The sequence below is a fragment of the Condylostylus longicornis genome, unplaced genomic scaffold (genome assembly GCF_029603195.1).
Source record: "Condylostylus longicornis isolate FDR11 unplaced genomic scaffold, ASM2960319v2 ptg000010l, whole genome shotgun sequence".
NCBI lineage: Eukaryota > Metazoa > Arthropoda > Insecta > Diptera > Dolichopodidae > Condylostylus > Condylostylus longicornis.
Genome location: NW_026577979.1, coordinates 21,964,769 through 21,990,494, shown reverse-complemented (window position 1 = coordinate 21,990,494; position 25,726 = coordinate 21,964,769). Strand labels below are relative to the sequence as shown.

Here is a 25,726-nt window from a genome sequence, read left to right as displayed (position 1 = left end):
AAACCTGTTGCAAATAAGTTTATTGTTCAGATTTGTTAAAAATTTCAGGACATAATTTGCGGATTTTCCAAAAATCGCCCTTCAAACAGATTCAAGCATAAGTATATAAATTGAAAAGTATTTGAATTAAAACTCAAATACTACAAAAATTAAATCATAAAATTAGGAGCATGTACACATATATTTACAAATACTTAATAACTTAGTATAGACATGTAATAATTTTTATATACTATACATGTATGATAGCATCTTGATGCCAATAGAAATTTTACAGAAGAGTTACATAGTATTTGTATAGTACAGTTATTTTTTGTGAGCCATTTTTTTAATCTTCTCAAAAAAGATGTCATGGTAAAAATTAAAATAATAAACTAAAATATTTTCTCCTTCGAACTCAAATTATCGAAAATATACAATGGCATGCACACATAAATATATATACTTATGTATATGCGTATATCAAAATAAACCCAACAATATATGAATTTACAAATATAAATCCTAAAATCCGATTATTTTTCGAATGTATTTTCACTTTATTTTCCGTCCCTTCGATACTATGTATTTACAATATTATTACACAAGCCATAAAGAAAATGTAGTATGAAAATGTATATGTATGTAATAGTATTGTATCTATCTATGCTATATGATGGAGATTAATTAAGAAGGTGTTTAAAAAAGAACGCAAACTTTTACGCATGTTTTTCAGAAAAAAAAAATAGAAAATCCTAAATTATTTTCCTTTTCGCAATAAATATTAAATAAAAAACACACGAAAAAAAAGTTGTTAAATAAGAAAACATAGATGAAAACATAAACAAATAAATTGAAAAAAGAAAAATAATAAAAATAAGCAAAGTTTCTCCTCTTTTCTTAATTTTCGCTTTTGGTTTATTTTTTTTGTTTGATGTTATCCTTTCCAAACAAGAACATAGACTTGTTTATTAGAATTTTTTTTTTCTTATCTTCAGTTCAATTTTTTCTTTTATTTCTATGAGCGCAACAATAAACATATGAGTTCAAACTTACATTCCTATTTATATAGGCAATAATACCTTGAGGAGTTCATAAAGTCATGCGAAAATACAAAATGAGAAAAAAAATTCAAAATACCAAAAACCATTCGTTTTTCTCGTTATATAACGCTAAAGTTGACTTCAACATTCTAATATTTATCCATGCACATACATACGTACATATCTACATATATGGTTACGTTCATACTTTATGTTATTATTTTCTCTTTCTAGGATTTATGAGTCTCAAGAGTGCTACTTTTCTACACAGGATTAATAGAAAAAAAAAAACAAACATTCTTTTTTTTTAATTTATTTTTCAAAGTCTTTTTTTTTATGTAAATTTTTATTAAGTAAATACTTTGAACAGTTAAAAAATAAAAAAGAATGAGAACAGATATGAAAATTATTGTGGGAAAACTGAAATTCCAAGTATTTGTTTTCTTAAACCCTTAAAGTTGTTTTCTTGTTGAAATTTTAAAAGAAATATTGACATACCGTTTGGCATTTAGCACAATTTAATTTTACGTTCCCTAAAGGATATAGCCTTTAAGTAAAACAAAAAAAACCAAATACATAGATTTAGTACACATTCATAGTGTTATACATAGTTTTGTATATAAATGTATGCAAGGCTTTCGATAAAGAACTGAATGGACATACTTTTATGACTTTGTGCTATTTCAAATTAAAGAAAATTTTGCACAAAATGCTCTATTTTTATTTGGTTACATTCTTAACATTCTTTCCCACCGATTTCTTTATGCAAGGATTCTATTTTACAAAATGTATATACATATGTTTAACATAAAAGTTGGTGAAGAGGTATAATACTGTTTTAAGTCAGAAATACAAAAAAAAAAAGATTTTAAAAGACCAGAATCTATGGAAATAGAAATGATAGAAATGATCAAATATGGCAAGAAGATATTTTTTAGTAGAAATCTGTTCTTTGTTTTTTATTGCTATTAATTTTTTCAATATATCGAATTTTATTTCCGCTCCTTCTCTCAAAACCCGATCAAATTGTTTTGAAAATTTCAATATAAGAATGATTTTAATAATGTGAACAACGTAAGCACAATTTTCTTGGCTTCTTCAACTTACTTGCCTTAAATTTAGAATAGACCAACTATTATTAAACCAACTTTTATTAACTTAAGTTGTGTCTTTGTTGAGCATTACTTGAGGTATAGTTCATAAAGATGTGATTTGATTTTTTCTGTTGCAAATGCTTAGAACATAATGTCATAAAAAAACTGATTTCTTAACTTGAATTTGAACTTATTTGAAGCAAAAAGCAAAATTACAATTTTTTAGCACTTAAAAAAAAATTCCCTTGGGAGGATTAATCAAAAAAACATATGGAAAGGTACAATATGCCTTTACATGTAGGTATATAAATAAAGTAGTTAAAAAATATCCATAAAGCTTCTGGAACTTTTTCATTATTTACATTTATTTGTATAAGTAAAATTCAATTTGCATTTGCAAATAAATATTGTAATCTTTATGTTTTTCAAAGTTGTATACATATGTACTCATATTGGTATTTCTCTGAAATATCAGTTCTTAACTTTTACTTTTTTAAGCACGTTATTGCTTAACTACATAAGCATTCGGAAAAATGCAAATACCATTGGATTAACGAAGCTGAGTACATTAAGAACTGAAAATAAGATTTTTTTATTTCGTACGCAATAACTTTTTATAAAGAAATCTAAAGAATTCAATATTTTAGTCTAAAGTTTTAGGTGAGTTATTGAAAAATGTTTTCTGTACCTCAAATATTTGTTAAAATAACTTCTATTTTTGTTTTTCTTTTGCAATTTTTCTAAATTAAACCGAGAACAATAAAAATAAATTCCATTTTTCCAAATGAATTACTCAATCGGACAAACACACTTTAAGCCCTATAAGCTCCGAATATGTTCATTAATTTTCATTTCGATGTACAAAATAAAAACTGAAACCACTATACAATATACATATTAATTTTTGTTTCACGTTTCCCTGTTCCTGTTTTTTTGTTTTTTTTTTTATTTATCCTTCTTAAATTTTATTTGTATTTGCTTTCTTTGTTAATATTGTTAACTCCAAAATGTTAAAATTTATACTACTTACATAAGAACAAAAATTCTTGTAACATAGAAATGGGTGAAATTATTATTATTATTCTCTTACACTATATTTTATTTTAATATCGTCTGTAAAAATGAAAAAAAGAAAAAAAAAAACAAGGATAGAATATAAACAAAATGAAAAAGAAAATCAAAAGGAAAAAATGAAGGACAAAATGAATAAAAATGATAAAAAGGCTCTTACAACTTTAAAGTTAATACAAATTGCTTAAAAATTAATACAAAATGTAATCTAAAAAGGATTTAGTGTGACGAAAATTTATACAAACATATTTATTATAATATATATATACACATATATATATATATATATATGCTGATTAAGCTATAAGCTTATTTCAACAATTGTATAATATTAGGATATACATACATATAGAGTTGAATTTATATAATCTCACTACTATATAGATATATAATAGAATTTGAAGAATTTAAAATCCTAAGATTTCGTTAAATCTTAAATATAAAAAACGAAAACAATTCAAGCAATAACTAATCCTCGCGCTCCTACAACAATTTAAACTCACTATATAGTACATAATACACGATACATTCATAGAGTATCCATATTAAAAAAAAAAAGCAAAAAAAAAAATAAAACCTTGGTGTATAATATGAATGAAACAAGTTTGTGGTAGGTGTAAAAAAAATTGAATATTTTTCATTTTTTAAAATTTTGAGATTAGTGATGATAAACTAATGGATCAGAGAATAGTGAATGTATTATAAGAAATTTAAGAACTTAAGAAAGCATAGTCGCGTGACACAGTATTTTATAAAGTAATATTTATAAGCAATTTTACTAGATTTGAATGCAAATTGTCTACTTTTATACAATTAAATGTTATGCCGCAAATCACAAATGCCGCAATTCCGAGTCATGTATTCATCCTCGTATACTAAAGAAAATTTTAAATAAAAATTACATTAATTAGATAAGCTTACCCTGTCATAAATCAATTACATTATTTATAATAAGATTAGCTTTTCGAATGGGCTAATTGATATACATAAATTAATATTTTATAGCATATAAAAGTGATTTATTTTGAAACACATTTGGAGGATAGGCTCATCATCTTGGACCTATTAAGAAAAATCAAATTCGAGGTACAAGGAAAAAATCAATAATTTTCAATGAAACTCTTCATATAATATGTAATTTATGTCAAAAGCATTTCGCTCAACATAATTTCAACGAATTGAAATGCATTCATTTTTTTCCAGTGCAGTTTTTTCTAAAATATCAAAATTAAGAATTTAATTTTTAATTGATTACACATAAAAGAGTTTGAAGAATTGCGTTCGACTCCATTTAAAAATTTTAATTTCTCATTTTGTGAAAGCAAAATAAAAGTACGCTTCCGATTATTTTTACATTATTCCAAGTAAAAATAAGATAGAGTTTTAAACAGATGGATACCCCATTAAAGAAAAGTTATGTTATTTGTTTGTTATTGTTAGCATATATGTTTGTAAAAACTGTGCTTTCTTTGGTTTTATTTATATGCCTTCTTTTAATTTCGTATACTTTCTTTCTTATTTTTTTTCTTTTCTTTTTAGTATTCTGCTCTGCGTTACGATATAAATCTTTTTGGCACAATTGAGTCGAAAAACAAAGAAAAACTCAAAGGAAAGGGGGAAAACATAAAAACAAGGATAAAATCAAAATGAATTATAATACACATAAACAGTTTTAAAATAAGAATAGATTTTTGAAGAAATGAGATAAAGTGGAATCAGGATCAGGACAATTTTTATTTTATGTTTTGCTTCTTTTATTAAAGCTTTTAATTTAGAATTATATTAAGTTTCAAGGTTATTCGCAGACCATTTTTGCTTTGTTTCGCTCAAATCCTTTTTTTTTTTTGGATCTTTGTTTTGTTTTAAAATGGAAATTTATGTTAAGATTTACTTTTTTATAGATTAAATCTTTATTCTTTTTTTTTAATTAATTTCTCAAAACATCCACCTAAAACAAGAAGGGGATAAGAAAAATAGAATATCAAAAGTCATAAATATTTTAGATTTCGATATTATTATTAATAATATTTGACATTACAAAGATATACATAATTATATAAAAAATTAGTTTTGTTTAAATTCTAGGAAAAATAATGTAAAGACAACACGATAAATAAAAGCCGTAAATAGCTAACAGTTACTCGAATCATAGTTGAATAAGATTTTTCTTCTTTTTATTAATGTATTAGCAATGTGCAATTGATTATCTGAAATAAGGTGTCCATTTCTACGTTTTTAATCAAATGCTATTATTATCTTTATTGCAAATGTCCTTGGAAACAATTAATTAAGAAAGAGGGTTTAGTTGAAGCTGAAATCGTCTACTTCAAAGAAAGTATTATTTATTCTATTAATTTAAGTAAAATTTTATATATATGAGGTTATTAAATCTAAAATTACTTATTTGAAAATTTTTAGGAATACTTGTTTGTTTTTACAAAATTTTATGATAAATTCAAATTCTCCAATAAGTAACATTCGTTAATTATATAAAAATTTGAAGATATTTCAGAACGACTAATTTAAAAATATTAAGTTACAATAAAAATTGTAAAAATCGAGTCTATTTAGCAATCAAATCTTATTGTACCAATATTCGACAAATACACGTCATATATGTTCCAAAGTTATGAATAAATTTATGAAAAATTAAAATTGTTTTTCAAACACAATTCTTAAATAATTTAAATACTTCCTATTTCATCAGTTTTTAGTACAGAATTAATTTAATATAGGTTTTTTAACAAGATAATTAAATGCTGTAAAAATTATCAAGCATAAAAATTATTAAAATCTAGGTCCAGTGCGAAATCGCTCAATTATTTCTCATCAATATAAAAATAAATACAAATAAATACTAATAATTACAGGGGATTTAATAAATTCTCCAATATTGAATTTAAATGAATTTAGATCTAACTCACGGTTTGCAATATTGAAGAAAGGTTTGCGATTGCTTATTTTTCAAAGAAAGAACAAAAATTAAAAGAATAATAGCCAAAACCGACGGCCATATTTCTTTTAATGAAAAATATAATTTTCATCTTAAATAAAGGAATTAAGATGAAATTTGGAAAGGCTTGCATTTTCGGAAAATTTTCTTTTAAATTAATTATTTAAAAGTTAGTTGTCCAAAAGTCGCTAAAATTTTAGAATTCTATTTGATTTTTTGTCTGGAAGAAAAACGATATCAGAAATTGAAAAACGAAAAGAATTTTAATGCAACTATATGTTCCACTTCCTAGAGTGATTTCGTTTACTTAAAATATTTTTATGTATTTTTCGTATTAAAAAAGTTCGAAATTATGGGAAATTATTTTAAGTTATATAAGTTTTGACAAATTTTTCTATTAACTGCACACATAAATTTTTATTATCAAAAACTTAAATTTTTATAAAAAAGACTAATTAATTAAGAACACAATATGATCACAATACGAGTAATATGATAAACTAATCGTTTCTATATTTTAGCATTTATATTCGCATGTAATCAAAAATATGATAATAAAAGTAAGTATATATTCAAACTTGTATTGGAGCAGTCATTGCAATCGATATTTTTTGCTACTTAAAAACTTCACACATCTATAATACATAAAATATTCCTTTTAAAACTCTACTCGTATATGTATTTAAAGATTCATATATTCAACATTTATGTATATTCAATTTTAAAATTTATAAAATTTTTGCAAGACCTGCATATAGTTTTAATAGCAGTGTTAACTATATAAACTTAATAATACAATATATATATATATACATATGTACATGTATGTACTAAAATCTCTGTTCTTTACTATTATATTTAAAAAACTGCACACTTATTATATAAAATGTACATATATTTCATATTTTGCAAAAATCGTGAAACTTTATTTGAAAAGTTTTAGCCTTCAAAATGTGAATGGCTATATAAAATTTATATTAATAATAAATGTGTTTGTGTGCACATATACTGATAATAACATGATTTATTTGCCTCCTCATATGCACATAATAAGGTCTCTTTACCTAACTATAACATTATCAGTTCTGTTCTTTCTTTTACTTTTCCTTTTTTTGTCTTGCATATGTAATAGGCGTTCTTTAGTACACCATATTGCTATCAATAAATTTTCAATTTCCTTAACCTTATTATATCCTTGATAAAAGGATATAATTTAGAAAAAAAAAAGAAAATAGTTTAAATATTATATAAAGTTCATATTGGTTATAGGCAATGCAAACATACAGGGTTATATGCAAAATTATGCTTTAAAAGAAAAAACAAAAATTTTTTATAATTTCTGAAACAACATAAAATTGGGCAACGTGATTGTAATTTTTGAATTTTACTTTTTAACTGACTTATACAACAAGGCTTGGTATTTTTTGTGATCGTTCCAAATCTCACATTCGACATTTCAACCTAAATACTCTTCTTCATTTCAGAGAAGGGTAAAAAAAAACTTTAACGAGAAATGTCAGCTTGTCTGTGCACTCGTGTATCTTAATTACGACAGAACCGGTTTTTATAAAAATTTATTTCTGAGTTGACTTGCAATTGTAATAAATTTACCAACTTTCGATTTTTGTCAGGTCACCGTAACGAAATCGTAGCTCTAGAGAATTTTATAAGAAATTATTGGCATATTCGAAATTTTGAAAGCGATAAAGTGATCACCGAACAGAATTTTTAGAGAAATCAAATATCATGCTGAATTTATTTTTCTGCTCCTGTATAAAGGTAAATTATCCCAAAAGTAGGCAATAAAAAGATTTATTGCAACATAAAGAAAATCATTTAAAAGAGCGTTTTCTAAAGAACTTTATCTTTTCAACAAATCTTTTTTATAAACGGGAGATTGGTTGCTTTGTTAATTGATTAAGACATTTTATATTAGTATTAATACAAAAGTACTTCATTAAAAAAATGATGTAAAAGTAAATTGTGGGAAAATAATTATAGTTTCTACCTGTCTTGATATTCGGAATCTTTCGGGATATACAATGCATGCATATTACATTTCAAATATGACATTATTTAAGAATTTCATTACTTACTCAAAATCAAATTTAAAAAATTCAAATATTTTTTTCATTTAAATGGAAAATAAAATTGTTGATAAGGCATTTTGCATCCACGAGTTGCTAGTTATTATTTTGAGGATTACACGATGTTAACGTTAAACATTAATTTATAATTTTTTCTATTTTAAAGCAATAAAGTAATTTTGCACATCACTTTCTGTACAACACTTATAAATTACGATTAATTAGAATGAGAAGTAGATTGTAGAACAGAAAATTTGAAATGGTTCTCTATACTTAATAATTTTTACATAGATACTTCTATGGAAATACGAATGTACATTTTCACAATATTTAAACTGCCATTATATGTGTTTCTGCGCCACTAAATTTTATATATAGTCTGGACAATAGCTATTATGTTAGCTCCTATATTTTTTTATGAGATCTATACGTCAGCTATAACCTCTATAAAATCGTATGCCTAAACGTGCTAGTAAAATGTATAAAAATAAATTTGTAATGTAGATGTAGACGACGCCACATCCCATACCAAGAAGATATATGTACATTTAATGAATATATACAATTACATATATGAATGTTTTTAACATATTTGAACAGAAGTAAATATATATTTTGTGTGAATATATATATTACTCGAAAAGTGTTTGAAATATTATACAAACATTCATATATACTAAAATATATGTTTTCATAATTTGTTTTTTTGCTAGAGAATGTGATGACATCTTAAATTTTATACGGTCTTGCTGTTTTTTTTTCTTGATGTCTATTTTCTTTTTTTATGTGATGTCGATTTGCATTATTTTCAATGGCTTTTCTGTGAAATCCTTACATATTCATGTATATGGAGAGAAGTTGTGCATTATACATGCTTAGTACATACGTATTATACTCACATGTATAAAAGTTTAAATTTTGTATAAATTTTAATAAGGATTACAGAGCACAAGAAGAAAAAAAAATTGAGCCAGGAAATGTCTCCATATTTTTTTTATCGAGTAAAAGAATTTCCGTAGTTCTTTGTTATAGAAATTTTATGGTCTCATAAGCTGCTATGCTCATTTTTTTTCTTGCATTTTGAACGAGAATTATATTTTTTTTTGTGACAAAAGTACGAAAATAGTTTTTTAGAATATAGTAAAAAATAATATTTTTTTTCTTCATACTTTGTATGTCAACTAAAATCACATTAAAATGAATGAATCGGTATACAATTGTCCTTACTACATATAAAATGTATTTGATAATAAAAGGAAAAAAAATGAATAGACATTTTTAAAGTTTTACGTGTTCACAACTTGGAAAAATTTTATAGAATAATGTGATAAAATTTTAGAGAAAAAAAATATCTAATATTTTGTGTCGAAATCTATATCATGTCAAGTGATGCATTTGGTCACTAAAAACATGCGATAAAAATACTTGAATTTTAAAAAGTTTTAAATTAGTTTTTTGTATGGTTTATACAATGGTTTGGTTACACACTGAACTACTTAATAGTTTTGAAATTTTAGTAATATAGAAAATATTTACGTTAAGATTGCATCTAGGTTTCAGCCGTAATAAGCTTTAACTTTTCTTTTAAAAAATACAATGTGCAACATTTATCATTATACATTTAGAGTTTCATTTTAATTTGATGGAAGAAGTACTGTCCTCAAAGAACCACAACCTTTAATATAACAGCTATTTACCTTTTTATATTAATTTTTCGAGTTATAATCAAACCAATACAGAGTATTTCAACGGGAAAATTTGAAACTGATGAAATAAGAGTTTGAAAACGTTAGAAAACGTGTTTCTATTCCCTACTCTCTTTTGCTTTCTCGTTGTATTTTCTAAAATTAAAAATGTCAAACAAAAACCAGAAAATGCGAATATAGGTCAACGTACATACTATAATGGATACTTTAAGACGATCTAATCTCAAATAACTTAAGATAATCATTAAATGGAAAAAATTTGATGCCAAATATGATCTCAAAAGGTTCTGTTAAAAAATTACTGCAAAAAATTTACAATTTCTGTTGGAGAAGAGGATATTTTCAAACCATTAATACCTAGATAACTCAATTTATCACATGTGAAAATGCTTAAAAGCTTGTCACCCAAGGTTTTATACCAATTTGAGAGCAAAAAAATCGTCGATTATTATTATGTTACGATTAAGACTTCAAACGATTGCAAAATGAGTTAATTTTAAAGTTATTTTTCTTAACCTGTTAAGAGATTATATCGTATATATGCGTCAAATTTCAAAAGTTCATTTTTTAGTTAATGCCTTATATGTGCGTCATGCCGAAAAAGAAAATTGCGTTTGCTATGAAATTTAAAGTTAAGTAAAAGAAGATTTCCCTGTTAATAAAATTTCGTAAATACGCGTCTTCACTTGAAATTAATTCAGTACAGTAAATCGAGCTGTCTAAGTAAAACTAATCCCTTTTTAAATTAGTTCTCTATTAAGCCTAATAAACCTTCTAGCCAACAGAATATGTTCATAAAATATCAATTTCACAATTGAATTACGAAATAAATCTTAATTTTTACCGACCGTATTGTGTAAACAATAGGTAGTTTATGTGATGGCAACAAATTTTGCATATCGAGTTTTCGGTGGGAATGCACTTCTCCATAGTAGGGAAGTGTAAATAAACTAATTTTTGCCAACCTGTCGGTCTGTCGGTCTGTGTGTGCACGCGTGTATCTCAAGTTCGGCTGAACCGATTTTGATGAAATTTTATATGTAAGTTTATTTCCATCATGGCACGGATCGATCAACTTTTGGTATATATCAGGCCTCGGGAACTGCACTTTTTAACGGGCCTGTTTTACATTTTTGAACATTTTGAAGAAAATATTCAACCGATTTACTTGAAATTTTATATATAAGCTCAGCTCGACCGTCCGCAAAAATTCGTATGTTTTGGAAGAAATCAGGCATCGGCAACTAGACGTTTACTACGGGCCAAATATACATTTTTGTGTATATAAAGAGAAATAATCAACCGATTTCATTGAAATTTAATGTATGAATTCTTCGTATTAAAACAATGAACATATAAAGTTTTTGGAAAGATCAGGCATCGGCAACTAGACGTTTACTACGGGCCAAACATACACTTTAGTGAATATAAAGAGAAATAATCAAACGATTTCATTGAAATTTAATATATGAATTCCTCATACTAAAGGAATGAACATATAAAATTTTTGGAAAGATCAGGCCTCGAAAACTGATTTGCGGGCTGATTTTACATTTTTCACCATTTTGAAGATACTATTCAACCGATTTACTTGAAATTTCATATATAAGCTTCGCTCGATCATACGCAAAAATTCCTAGCTTTTGGAGTAAATCAGGCATCGGCAACTGGACGTTTACTACGGGCCAAATATACATTTTTGTGTATATAAAGAGAAATAATCAATCAACTTCATTGAAATTTAATATTTGAATTCCTCGTATTAAAACAATGAACATGTAAATTTTTTGGAAAGATCAGGCATCGGCAACTAGACGTTTACTACGGCCCAAACATACACTTTTGTGAATATAAAGAGAAATAATCAAACGATTTCATTGAAATTTAATATATGAATTCCTCATACTAAAGGAATGAACATATAAATTTTTTGGAAAGATCAGGCCTCGAAAACTGATTTGCGGGCCAATTTTACATTTTTCACCATATCTACGGAACGAAATGATGGAATTTATTGAAATTTGATATTTGAGTTCTGGTTGTTACCGAAACTTACTGGCGAGCATTTCAGAGAATTCGGGTAGCACAAAGCGAAACTTTACTAAGAGCCAAATTTACATTTTTCTAGGTATATTAACTATAAGCTTACTAAAGTCCTAAAAATTGGAAAGAAGTATTTAACAGACATTTTTATAATATTCTGTAACACTTTCATTTAACTAGACAATACACAATGCGGTCGGTTATGTGCTGACCACATCAGATTTTTTGCTTTATGTTTTAAAAAAATACGGGAAATTTTTACTTAAATAAGTCAAGAATATTGGGCATTTCCAATTAAAGTTGAATTAAATTAGAATCATCCAAAATTTTTATTTTCCCAAGAAATTGGTTGTTTACAATAAACTTTTGTAAACATGTAAATTTTTAATATATTATTTTTGACTGTATCCCAAAAATACGTATAATTTAAATAAAATTACAGAAACATCTCGAATTTAAGATTTACTTTAAGCAATACAATATTATCTCGACTATAAAAAATTTCCATAATAAAAAAGACATTAAATTCCTAAACAATATTTTTCTATATTATCGCTCATATTTCTGCTCAAATATCATCAATCATTCGAATTCTTAAAATACTTATTTTTACTTTTTATGTAAAAACCGACCTTCATCAAAAGAAAAAAAAAATAGTGCTAATATGATCCTAGAAAACACGAAATAATTTTAAAAATTTAAAGTTAGTGATTCCTTTTTTGTTCGTTTTCTGCTATTTTGTATTTCTGATACAACAAATGATTGAAAACTTTCTTTATTTCAGTTTAAAAAATTTTTCTTAAAAACAGCAATACATAGGAAGCACATACATATGTATATTTACATATATGTAGTAATACAAGAGTCTATAAAATCATACGTAATATGTACGGTTATAGTTAAAACCCATAATAATATATTAACATACAAGTTTCAGGATACAAATAGAAACTTTAAGTATAATATACAAATACATAGAACTTTAAACATGATGTACATGTTTCAAATTCATTGTAGACATATTTGACATGTCAGCATTCTGTATGGGTGTCCATTGTACACATAATTATATATGGATAATATGAATGTTCAAACAAATAAACAAAAATTTTTGAAATTATGATTGATATCATAAGTCCCTTTTATATTATTATATTTCAAGTTGTCTTTAGATTGTTTTTTATTGAATTTCTGTAGAATTCGAAATCAATAAAAAAAATTGTTAACTTAATTTATATGTAGAAAATTTTCCTATGTAGAACAAAAAAAAAAACTTCATGTTTTAATGTTGTTTTGTATATAATGAACTTTGTTGAAGTCTTTATTTATACAATACCAAATTTCTCTTTTTTATTTGTACAACGTCAAAGTTTCAAGTTGATCTAGTAATTTATTAAAGCTTATCAAAGTTTACAGCGCCATCAATATAAGTTAAAACTTAAGTATACGTTAATTTTTATTATATTCTAGTATACGATAATAATTCTTGGACGGTATAAAAAAAAGATTCCTAATTAAGTAAATTTCAAGTAAAAACAAAATTTCTAAGAATCAAACAAAAAATAGCTTTTCATGAGTAAGAATTTTTTTCAAAATATTTAAAATTTACATCGCTAGCTGCAAAATCCATATAATTACACATATATTTTTGGCAATATCACATAGTCCCAGTTGCAGAACACCAAAATTTTTTTTGCAATGCCACAATATGACAAAGTGTTTATATTTTCCTTTCATATGATAACACAAGCATGATTAGAACATAATTACACTTCATTTGGTTTGTATATGATTTTAATTATATGAAGAGCATGAAGAAATAAAAATAATGTGAGAATTGTGACCAAAAATGAAATAATATGAACAATGTTTTCTATTTGCCAAGTGATACTTTTGCTTGTTCAGCAATTTTTGCAAACGCTTCATTCGCGCTTTATTTACAACTTGACTTCAAAGCATAGAACATCGTATTATAAGATTCAATAAAATATCTCTAGCTTATTTCATGAGGACCTATTCCTTGTCAATTTTTCTCAAAAAGCTCTTTTTTCGTTGCTTGTTCTTTTCTTTCATTTTTGAACTCATCAAATCATAAAATATAATATAAAACTATTAATAACAGCCAAGAATAAGAGTATAGGATAAAAGTAAAGTTAAACATGATACAATACACATATGTACACACATTTATATAAAATCAATTGTATGGTTATGAAATTTTGACAGCCCAAAAATTGTGATAAATATATCATTATTATTATTATATTTTAAACTTATCAATAATTGAAGTATAAACCAAAAAAAGTAAAAAAACAAATTGTAAAAAAAGATGATTTAATTATGCATTATGAAGTTATAAAATAAGAAATTCTAAATAAAAATTCTGATATGGTCAATCAGATTCCAGACGTGATTATTTGTGCTAAGATATCTTACAGTATAAACAAATGATCAACAACGATAGTTGAAATTACTTTTCTTTTAGGTCATAATTTTAAAACTTATTGTAAAAATCTATAAAATTATTTCAGGACAACCTTGTAAAATATCGGAAAAATTCATAAATATTTTCAAATATCTTTAAAAACAGCTTGTGATTGAGTTCCTAATTGCATATTTAGGATTATATTATTTTTGATAACAAAAAGAAAATGTTTAAAACTAAACTCGCTTTGATTAAATTTTATACTAAATTTTATATTAAATTAAGATTTGCCCATACAAAATTCAGATATTAATTTATGACTTTTTGCGTTGTAGACGCTATGGTTTCAATATAGAACACAAATCATAACTTATCAACAATTTCTCGATATAAGCCATATCACCTGCCATTTTGTGCATTTTAAAAGTTGTTCTTCATTACTGTTACAATAAATAAAAGAAAGTAGTTGTTTAGAATGTTAGTTTAAAGAATAGCATTCTTTCTAAATATTTGTTTCTTTTGCGCAAATTTGCAAGGAAAGTGCATAGTTTTATATGAACTTACAAACAAAACGGAGCCAATCAGAACTCATTCAATCTCAATGTTAAATATTTAAACTTGTGTGTACATTACAATGTAAAATGCATATAACACATATCTGCTGCAAAAGCGCATTCACTATGTAGCTGTTCCAAGTTTGCTTGAAATATATTTATTACGCTGCAAACAAAATGCATTTATTTTATTTATTTATCTTTTTGTTGGCAGGATATATTAAATTGTATATTATTATGTTACAAATATTTTAAGAGTTCATACAATTTTTGGCGTTTACATGTTTGAATTTTTTGTTTTAACGCACTTATATAATTTCAAAAATTTATTTTGCTTCCTTTGAAGCAATATTATATTGGTACAAATGAGGTTCTTTATTAATAATTGGGTAAAGCATTTTTGTAAAAAAATATAATTTGACAGTCCTAGCGATTGTGCCTTAAAAAGCAATTTTTATCAAGGTGATGTATTAACTGTTAATTAGAAACTGTCAATAAAACTGTTTCATTTGCATATAGAGTCGCAATCTACAGGTTTTTTAGTTTAGTTAGGCATTTCAGCTATACCGAAATACTATAAAGTAATGGAGATAGTGCAAAAACCCTTCTACTTAGGTCTGATTCTTACCTGTTTTTGGAACATAGATTACAAAGATATTTTTCCGTAATATTTTATGAAAGTATTCAAATTCCATTGTGCCTATAATTGGCATTAGCCTAACATTTGGTATTTCGTCATTACACAGTGCCTTTTTAGTCTTCAATTTTGTAACTTTATCCATAATTTCATTTTTAGAAATTGAAATATAGTCCGTATAGCTGGCATTCCAATCTTTCTTTTTTTTAATACTTTACACAAATTATGAAATGGTTTTGAAACCCTGTCCAGTGAGAAGAAGTACTGATTCCATAAAATAAAATACATAATTATTTTGAATGGAAGTTATAATTTATAGTTTATTGATAACCTTAACTTATTTAGGCTTTTTAATAATACGTGTAAAAATTAATGAATATTTTTTTAAAAATTAATGAACAATTCAAAAATTCACTAAAAATTTACAATATTGGTTTATTCTGGTGTGGCAAAACTTTTTGTTTTAAATTTCGGATGTCAAGTAATGAGCACCAAAAATTATTTTTATATGGTCACAGTTCCATTTTTATTTTAGGAAACCATTAACAACTGTTTACATTTATCATTTATCAATATTAAGAATGATCATATTAAGTATATTATATACAAACAGTAAGTATATACATATGTACATTAAATAACAACCATATTTCATTTCAAATTGAACTTAATGCATTTTAAAGTACTTTAATTTACATATAATGTGTTTGTTCATGTGGATGAAATAAACATAAAAACAAGTAAAAACGTTTCAGTCGGTATGAACCGATTGAATTATACCCTGCACCTTTCATTGTTGTATAGCAATTACTCAAACCTGTGAAACCATTCTATAGAAACTTCACGGATATGTCTGACCTATAACTGAACACACAACTACCAAGTTTCATGAATCTGACTTTATTATTTTTCCAAATATTTAAAATTAGCTTTTGGAGTTGTATGGCAGGTACCCGAACCTGCCAAGCAATTCCACTAAAACTTCGCTAATATATCTGATCTATAATTGGACATACAACTGCCAAGTTTCATGAATCTAACTTTATTTCTTTTCCAAATATTTAAAATAAGCTTTTGGACTTGTATGGGAGCCACTCGAACCTGTAGAGCAATTCCACCAAAACTTCAGAAATATCTTTGACCTATAATTGGACACACAACTGCCAAGTTTCATGAATCTGTCTTTATTATTTTTCTAAATATTTAAAATTAGCTTTTGGAGTTGTATGGCAGGTATCCGAACCTGCCAAGCAACTCCACTGAAACTTCGCAAATATATCTGATCTATAATTGGACACACAACTGCCAAGTTTCATAAATTTAACTTTATTATTTTTCCAAATATTTAAAATTAGCTTTTGGAGTTGTATGGCAGGTACCCGAACCTGTCAAGCAATTCCACTAAAACTTCGCAGGTATATCTGATCTATAATTGGACACACAACTGCCAAGTTTCATGAATCTAACTTTATTACTTTTCCAAATATTTAAAATAAGCTTTTGGACTTGTATGGAAGCCACTCGAACCTGTCAAGCAATTCCACCAAAACTTCACAAATATCTTTGACCTATAATTGGACACACAACTGCCAAGTTTCATGAATCTGACTTTATTATTTTGCCGAATATAAAAAATTTTCTTTTGGAGTTGTATGGCAGCCACCCGAACCGGTGTAGCTACCTCATTAAAATTTTTAGAGCATATGTAGAATATAATTGGACACATGTATAGAAAATTTTATATTTGTACCTTTATTAGTTTTTGAAATAATTAAAATAAACTCTTTGAGTTGTATGGCAGCTACCCGAACCCGTTGTCCGAATTGGTCCAATAACAATAGGGTTCGTCCTTGGCACAAAAGAAGCAACTTGTGAAAGTTTGGTGTCGATTGCATTATTCGTTTTTGAGTTATCGTGCGATCGGACGGACGGACGGACGGACGGACATGTCTAAATCAACGCAGAATTTTACGCTGAGCAAGATTATATATATATGTCCATACCGCAGATGACTCCTTCAAGTAGTTACAAACTCCATACCAAAGTTAATATACCCTTCACGAAGTGCAGGGTATAATAATATTATTAAATAAAATAAAAAATACATGTATTTATATAAAATGACGATGAAAATATTTTCAGACACGCATAACATTACAGTATCATAAAACACAAACTGTAAAAAGACGCAATATTTTATAATTTTTTTAAATCTGTAATATAAATAATACCTACATACTTCTATTTCATTTACTTATGATAAAATTTTTCATTTTTATGTGAGTATTCCCCAACTTTAGGCCAATCTTCCTTTACAATGTGAACTCGCTTAAGAACATAATGGTAATTGTATATTGTGTCTTCAAACATGAATAACATATTGTAATTACTTCAAGAACTATTGCATTAATAGTTAAGTTGATTAAACATAATTTACTGCGCTAACAAGGAATTTTGTTCTTAATTATATGGAACTTTGTATGTAATTAAAATTTAAAATTTTCTCTTACAGCACTAACAGTTTCTCTTCCTCGTAATCACAGTCAATAACCAAAAGAAAATAACTGCCAAGCAAAAATATCTAACTTTAAACAAGGCCAATCTCAGAAGATTAATTTTAAATACTAAAATAAAACATTATTTCAAGGAAAAATAATTCTCGCAAAAAATTTAAATTACTATAAAATTTTTATCGACTCACACTTCATATCTGTACGTACACCATCGAAAAAAAAACAAAATGTTTTCTTACTTAATAATTCAATACAAGTGAATGTGTGTGACATATTTTTCATTAAAATATGCACAATATGGAATAACATTACGATTTATATCATGTACACTTTAAAAACTACATATTTTGTTAATTTATTTTCATAATAAAATGTAATAAAAATAATTTAAATTCAATTTTATGAATATTAATATTGGAAATTATTATGAGGAAAATGCAATCTAAAATAAATAATATATGACCGAATTTATTAGAATATTTAGAGGCGGAAATTCAGTTTTTACCACTTCTATTATTTATATTTTAGATGATTATCAGAAAAATGATTAATATTCAATATTAACCGGGTAAAAAAAAAAATATTTCTATAGTAATTTATTCTAACAACTTTATTATTTAATAAAATTATGCATATTATATTGAATATAATTAGTATAACATTGCATATTTACATAAGTATGGAAGAATTAGGAAATAAATTCCACGCAAAAAAATTATTTTAAAACAAAAACTCAATTTTATTAGCTTAATACTAATCCCAATCGAAATAATTAATTTTAGACGAATTTTATATCACAATGGCGTACGCAAAAGTGCATTATTTCGAGCTCTATAAAAATAAATAGAAAGATGTTGCAATAAGAAAGACTACACATATCAAATAACAAATTACATACTTAGTAAAAAATTAATTTTAATTCAGTTCCAACCTGGTACATTATCGTTTTGAAGATTTTGAAGTTGATAAAGGTTTTAAAATTAAATCAAAAGTTTGAACAATAGAAACATAAATCTATGCCCTTATTACCTTACGTTCGCGGCTTTAATTTTATAGGGTATTGATGTAAAATGTACGAATGCATTTTGTAAGTGTTTCAAGATTTCTGAATAAATTATATTTTCTGTGTATACGTATATTAATTCCACTTTTAAATAATCAATTCGATCATTTTATTGGATACAAACAAATTAAAAATTTCGGCCCCTTTGTTTGAAATAAAAATGTAATTTTCGAAAGAACCTAACATTAATAATTTGTTTTTAAAAATATATAAGAGCAACAACAATTTGTCTTATGCTTTTAAATACTACATACCTCTACCGTCACCTAAAGATTTAATATGCAAAAAATATACAACATTTTTGTAGAATTTAATTACATAAAATTTTATTAATCTACCATTTTTTATTTATTACGGTAATGGAGGCTTTCAAAGTAGAATCAAAATTTAGAATCTAAAAGATGAATTGTAGCGCTTGGTTAGTTATCGCGGCACAGTTCTTATTAACGGTTTACAACACATTTTTTTTTTGGTTCTAAAAAAAATTACATTTTGTATAAATGACAAATGTCAGTTTTATTTATTATTCATAAAGGTATTATATTTTTTATTTCTAACTCAATGGTAAAATGTTCAAGTTAAAAAATAAATTTCATAATTTAAGTAAACCGTTAGGATGCTAATACGGTTTACTTAAATTATGTACAATACGCATTTTGCTTGTAAGACTCCAAGGTGCCTTATATCTTTTGCTTCATTGTTCATTGAATCTTAATTATTAACATTTTCTTTTGTGCTTATAATTTTGAAATTATTGTGTGTTGAATAAGTAAAAATAGAGATAAAAGCTTTGTAGAACGAAAGTGCCATATAGCAAAATTAGTTTCTAATAAATTTAAGAATGCCTGTGAATTCTTATAATATGAACATTTAAAAATATTAGAAGAGCGGTTCAGTTAACTTGCGGCATTTTTGCAATTTGTTTTTTTTTTTAATAATTTCAACATTTATAATTTTTAATCTGATTTATTGTCTGTAAAAGCAATCTCAGCATTTGCTGTTATAACCATTTTTCAATAGAACTCGAACCTAGTCTTGATTTTACACTTTCCTATTTACCCGAAAGGCTAAATTTAACATTTTTGATCTGACTATTTCATTTGCTAAGTCCTCTTTTCCATAAGTTAAATAAAAATGAAAACATTAAAATTTATAGTACATTTTATCTTCTGTACCTTACGCCCTATATTTTTGTTTTCTTTCCACTTTTTGTTTTCGTTTTATTTATGAGTGAGGATACTTAAGCATATAAGATTTTTTTTTTGTTCTCCAAGGACTATAGAATGTTTATTTTTTTTTTAAATTTACATAAAACTTTCTTTTATATTTTTTGTTTTCATCCAAAATCCAAGTGGAAAAAATTAGAAACAGATCTAATAAGATTTATTTCTACTTGGTTTATCCTTTTTTATCCTTAAGGAAATTTTATGTTTTTGTTTTGGAATAAAAAAAAAACAAACAAAAATAAAAAAGAAAATATTAAATTTATGAAAACAGCTATAAATTTACGATAACAATATAACTTAAGATTTCCCATAATCATAAAAAAAACAATTTATTATATTATGTATGTACAATATTCATTTACAAAGTAAAACATATCTCTTTAAAAAAGGAATAAATTTAAGCAAAAATAAAGTATCCTGTTTCCCACGAAAGCTTATCAACATGTGTATTGTTCCACAATGTATATATATATATATATATATGTACGTGTAGGGAGTATTACATACATACTTATATTTTAAAAATCAAATATAAAACTTAATTCAATTTTTTTGTTTTTTAATATTACATTTTATGTAGATACATTTAAAGACCTTAAAAAACGTAGGTAAAAAATATATTTAACATGAATAACTGTTGTTTTAAAACAACCAAAACAAAAAAAAAATAAAAGAAAAAAGAAGAAAATTCTGATTGCAAAATTTCTAATTTTCTGATAAAAACAAATATGTTTTAGTTAAGTTCTTGAGGATGAATAAAATTGAAATATCCTTGGGAAGAATTCAGAAATTAAATAAGGAATATACATATATTATTTACATGTTTTCACTCTATATACATACACATAATTATTCTTTTACTGCCCACATATGTTTTTATTAATTGAAGTTGAATTGAAATCTTCGGTATTGTTAGCAACCATAAGTTTCAATATTGCGAACACTTTTTTAATTGGTTTTCAGTTTTTGCCATTGGGCTATATGCTAAGAAAATATCTATAGAGGTGATTAATTTTCTATTTTTTTTAGCACTTTTCCAAAAAAAATTTTGAAAAAAGTGCTTATTAGTTTCACTCTGTCCGTCCGTCCGTCCGTCTGACCGTGTGTCTGTTTACAAAACTTCTACACCTTTGAAGATAGAAAGCTGAAACTTAATACGTACATAGATCTTCACAAGAAACTTATTTCCGTAGAACAAAATTTTTACCTATCTGCCCCCCTCTAGAAGTTATACCCCCCCAAAACCCTAAAAATGGCCTTTTTTAAATATTTGTTGCAATGAAACCATAAGCATTTTTGAAATTTTGCAGACGCAGAAAGGCAGTGGCTTGCTTCCCTTTGCGCGGTATACTATATTTCAACTTAAGAAAAACAAAATGGCCGCTCAAATTTACCGTTATTTAAAGTTCTTTTTTTCCAAATTTTTGATGTCGTTTTTCTTCTAGACCCCAGACTGTAGAAGCTTGAAATTTTAGGAGCTTTTAGATATCAATAAATAGTTCATTTTGTTAGAAGAAAATTTTTTTCCATCTCCACCCCCTCTCAAGTTATCACCTCTTGAAATTCGTAAAATTTAAATTTTTGACACCTTATATTTCCAAAACCACAAGCTTTTTCAAATTTTTATAAACGCAAAAAGCTAACGGTAAATTCCGTGAAATTAAAAAATATAATTATTTTTCTTAACTCACACAATTAACCCTTAAAATCGAGCATTATGTTAACCCCTTTTTATATTAATTTTTGCTTTATTTCAAAGACTGCATATATCCGTCATCCTAAATATATGCAATCCTAGAAATAGTTTTATATATGAATGAAAATAATTTTAATAGTGTGATAGCTATACATAGACTGTATTTAAAAGCAGAATTTTCACTTGTTGAAGGGGAAAGTGCTATAATACAAACCATTGGTTTGACCCATCTTTATTTATTAAAAGTTCTCATTAATTGAATTTTCAAGGGAAAAAATTGTGTACTTCACAATTGAGTAGAGTAAAAGTTTTTTGTTTTTTAATATTCTTTTTTATAAATTCCTCAACAATAATAGCAAGGCTCTTTAGTGCATGTGTGATTTAATAGTTAATTTGAAATGTACAATTTTTGTTCAGGATACCAAAGTTCACCTAATTTGACTTAGTCGGCTTTGACAAAATAAAATTCATTAAATTCTTTAATTAATAATGTTGGTTTCTTAAACCACTTTTCGATTTCTCATTTTTCTTAGGAACAAAAAAATTTCCAGCCTCTTTTAACACATTTTTTGTACAATCATAAATTTAGAAGAAGTATTTTTCAAGAAGCTTTTAATTTTTTGGAAATGGTAATCTTAGAAATATGAAAATGGCACCTCGTAAATTGAAATATTAATGTCGACAAAATTTTATAGCTCGATTGAATGAAGCTTTTTACATTGAATGAAGTCTTCAATGAAATTAAACCAAGTACATATAACTTGATTCATTGTAAAACTTTCTAAAATCTAAAAAAGACAACCCTTAAATATAGTACGCAATTTTGACAACCCTGACGAATACGTGCTTAAAAATTCAAATATAATTTAAATGATAAAGATTCAAGTTCGTAAATCTAGATTTTTTAAAGATACATAATGTATAATTTTGGATATCAAAGCAATTCATTAATATTGTAAAAAATTGTGGTTTTTTAAAAAATTTGAACAAGAGGATAAAATAAATAAATAAAATAAATTAGTGTACACGAAAATGTATGGCAACATTACAATAAAAATGCTAATCTTTAATAAACCTGAAGTCAATCTCATATATTTTTACAGTAGCCTCAAGCTACTAGTAAAATATTATGAACCATCATTATTTAACATTTATTATGTTTGATTAGTACACGTATTTTATCTGCAAAGAGGAAAAAGGATATCTGCCATAAATAATGGTACCAATATTTTCCCACTTTTTATTTTCATTTTTTGCTTATAAACAATTTTTTACTGTTTTAATATTATTTCCTGTATTTTATTTTATTCAAAAAATATTCGAGTTAACAGATGGATTCATTTTTTTTTTATTTCGTTGAATAAATTAAAGATACAAAATGATTGCACATCAATATAAGCTTTTCCTTGAGAAGATGTAAACAAAATTCAAAAATACATACAATGTGGTATATAATGAATCACTGTGGTACACAATATCTTGAACAAAAATTCCATTTTAGTAAATAATTAAACCAAACCAAATGAATGAAAGATGGTATTTTAATGGTACATTGTTCAATTAAAATATTACAAACAAACTCTTTGTATAAAGGTATGTTATTTGACTTTCAAATCACCTCCGGATTTTAAGTGATAACAAATTATGAAGATTGCATAAAATCTTGCATTTAATGATTATTTTTCATTTGGTCGACTAAAGAACCTCATTTGATAGAGCAATAGTTTTTTCTTAAATCGTGAACTCACCCATTTTCCAATAATTCAGGTTAAATTTACAATATCTAAGCTCTCTTTAACGTGATTACTGTATTTAATAGATTTGCAAATTAGTTATAAAGAAGATTAACCTTGATCCTTATTATGAAGTCTATAATTAAAATGTCAAAAAAATATATTTTAAAAAACATGTTTTAAAATTAATTCTTCAATGTTTTTCCCCCCGGAATTGAAGAAGATCACTTTTCAATTTTGTAATTTGCCATTTTTAACACAAAAATTTAAACTGGTTTGTAAGATTGATAGATTCGAGAAATATTTTTCAATCGATTCGCACAATGTACGGATTTTATAGTGAAAATTATCATCTTTTCAGTCTAGCAAAGTATTGCGTAGCATTTATGATTTCTTCTTAATTATTAAACTGCTCAGGTATAAACATTGTTATCTATAGAAACAGATTATTATAAGAGGAATATTTATATTTTGGAAGCCAAATTTTCCATATTATTTTCCAACAGTATTTTAATAAAATCAACAATTAATTCTTAATAACGTGACAAATTCTAATGCTCATATCTTTAACTCTACTTTGTCATTTAAGCGTACATTTTATTTCATAAAATTTGATTGACGACAACCCTTAACATAGATGCTATAAAAAGAATAAAATTACATACATAATATAAAAGTATATACATATATAAGAAGTATTATAAGTGCAATCGGATGAAATTATGCAAATTTTTATTTCAACTCGCTGAATTAAGTTAAAAAAAAAACAACATTACCAGGGTTTTACAAAAACAAAAACAATAATAACCTTAATATAATATATTTAATTCCATTAAATATGCACATAATATCCTATAAATTTTAGATATAATATTAAAAAAGGAAGTTTTAATGTCGGAAAATGAAAAACGATGCCATTCAAATAATATTATTATCCTTCCGCGTATTTAAACTTCACGTTGGTGGAAAATCACTTTTTTTATTATATTTTTGTAAATAATTTTTTCCAGTTTTTTGTTTTTTATTTGTTTTGTTTTTAAGGATTAATTTGTTTTCAATAGTGGCTCTTTGGTTTGAAAATCAAATCTGCATGAATTTGGTGTTTGGAAAGACTTTTATTTTAATTTGAATTTTGAGAATGAATATAAAAATTTTAAATTTCAAGTGATACTTTTAATTATCATTTTTTGCGGATTATAATTAATGATTAAATAGTGAAACACAATTAAATAGTTTGTTTAGTATATTTTTAACTCAGATTATTATTAAATTTCATGTAAGTAGGACATGCGGTATATTTAACATTCATAATTAAAATTTTGAAAACAAATGCATCATATTATTTTTGAATTATGGCTTCAGATTGAATATTTATTATTTAACCATCTCATGTGAAAACGTTCGTTATAGAAAAATAAATTAAAAAAAACAAATCCCAATATTGGGATTATAACCACATCTATTAAATTTTGTAAATAAAGCAAAAAGCTTTCACTTGAAAGCTGTAAAAGGAATCCACCTGACCAGGGAAAATGTACTAAATTAGATGTAATTTTTTCATTTATTCATCGACTCAAATCTGCCATTATTAAGAACTATTCTTTAAAAGATTTTGAATTCACGATTTATACAATTTCCCAATGACCATAAACAATTCATTCGTAAAATTATATTATATAAGAGTATGCCTGTTATGTTACAATATTACGTAACATTCTGTTAACATTAGCATTGTTATATATATACAGAATACAAAATCAAATAGAAATCTATGACCACTTTTAAGTTCCTTTGTAAAATTAAAAAATGCATAGTATCGCACTTTTCCATTCAAATGTTGGAAATGTGTTTGTTTTAAACGTTTTACTATAAAATAGAATTACGAAATATAGAAGATTTAAAA

General features: G+C 25.4%; 1 protein-coding gene across 3 annotated transcripts in view; it reads right to left on the bottom strand.

Moving 5' to 3' along the window:
* Window positions 1–25,726, bottom strand: part of LOC129618639 (putative uncharacterized protein DDB_G0282129) — a 171,449-nt gene that overhangs the window by 37,717 nt on the left and 108,006 nt on the right. The gene's annotated exons all lie outside the window — the stretch shown is intronic.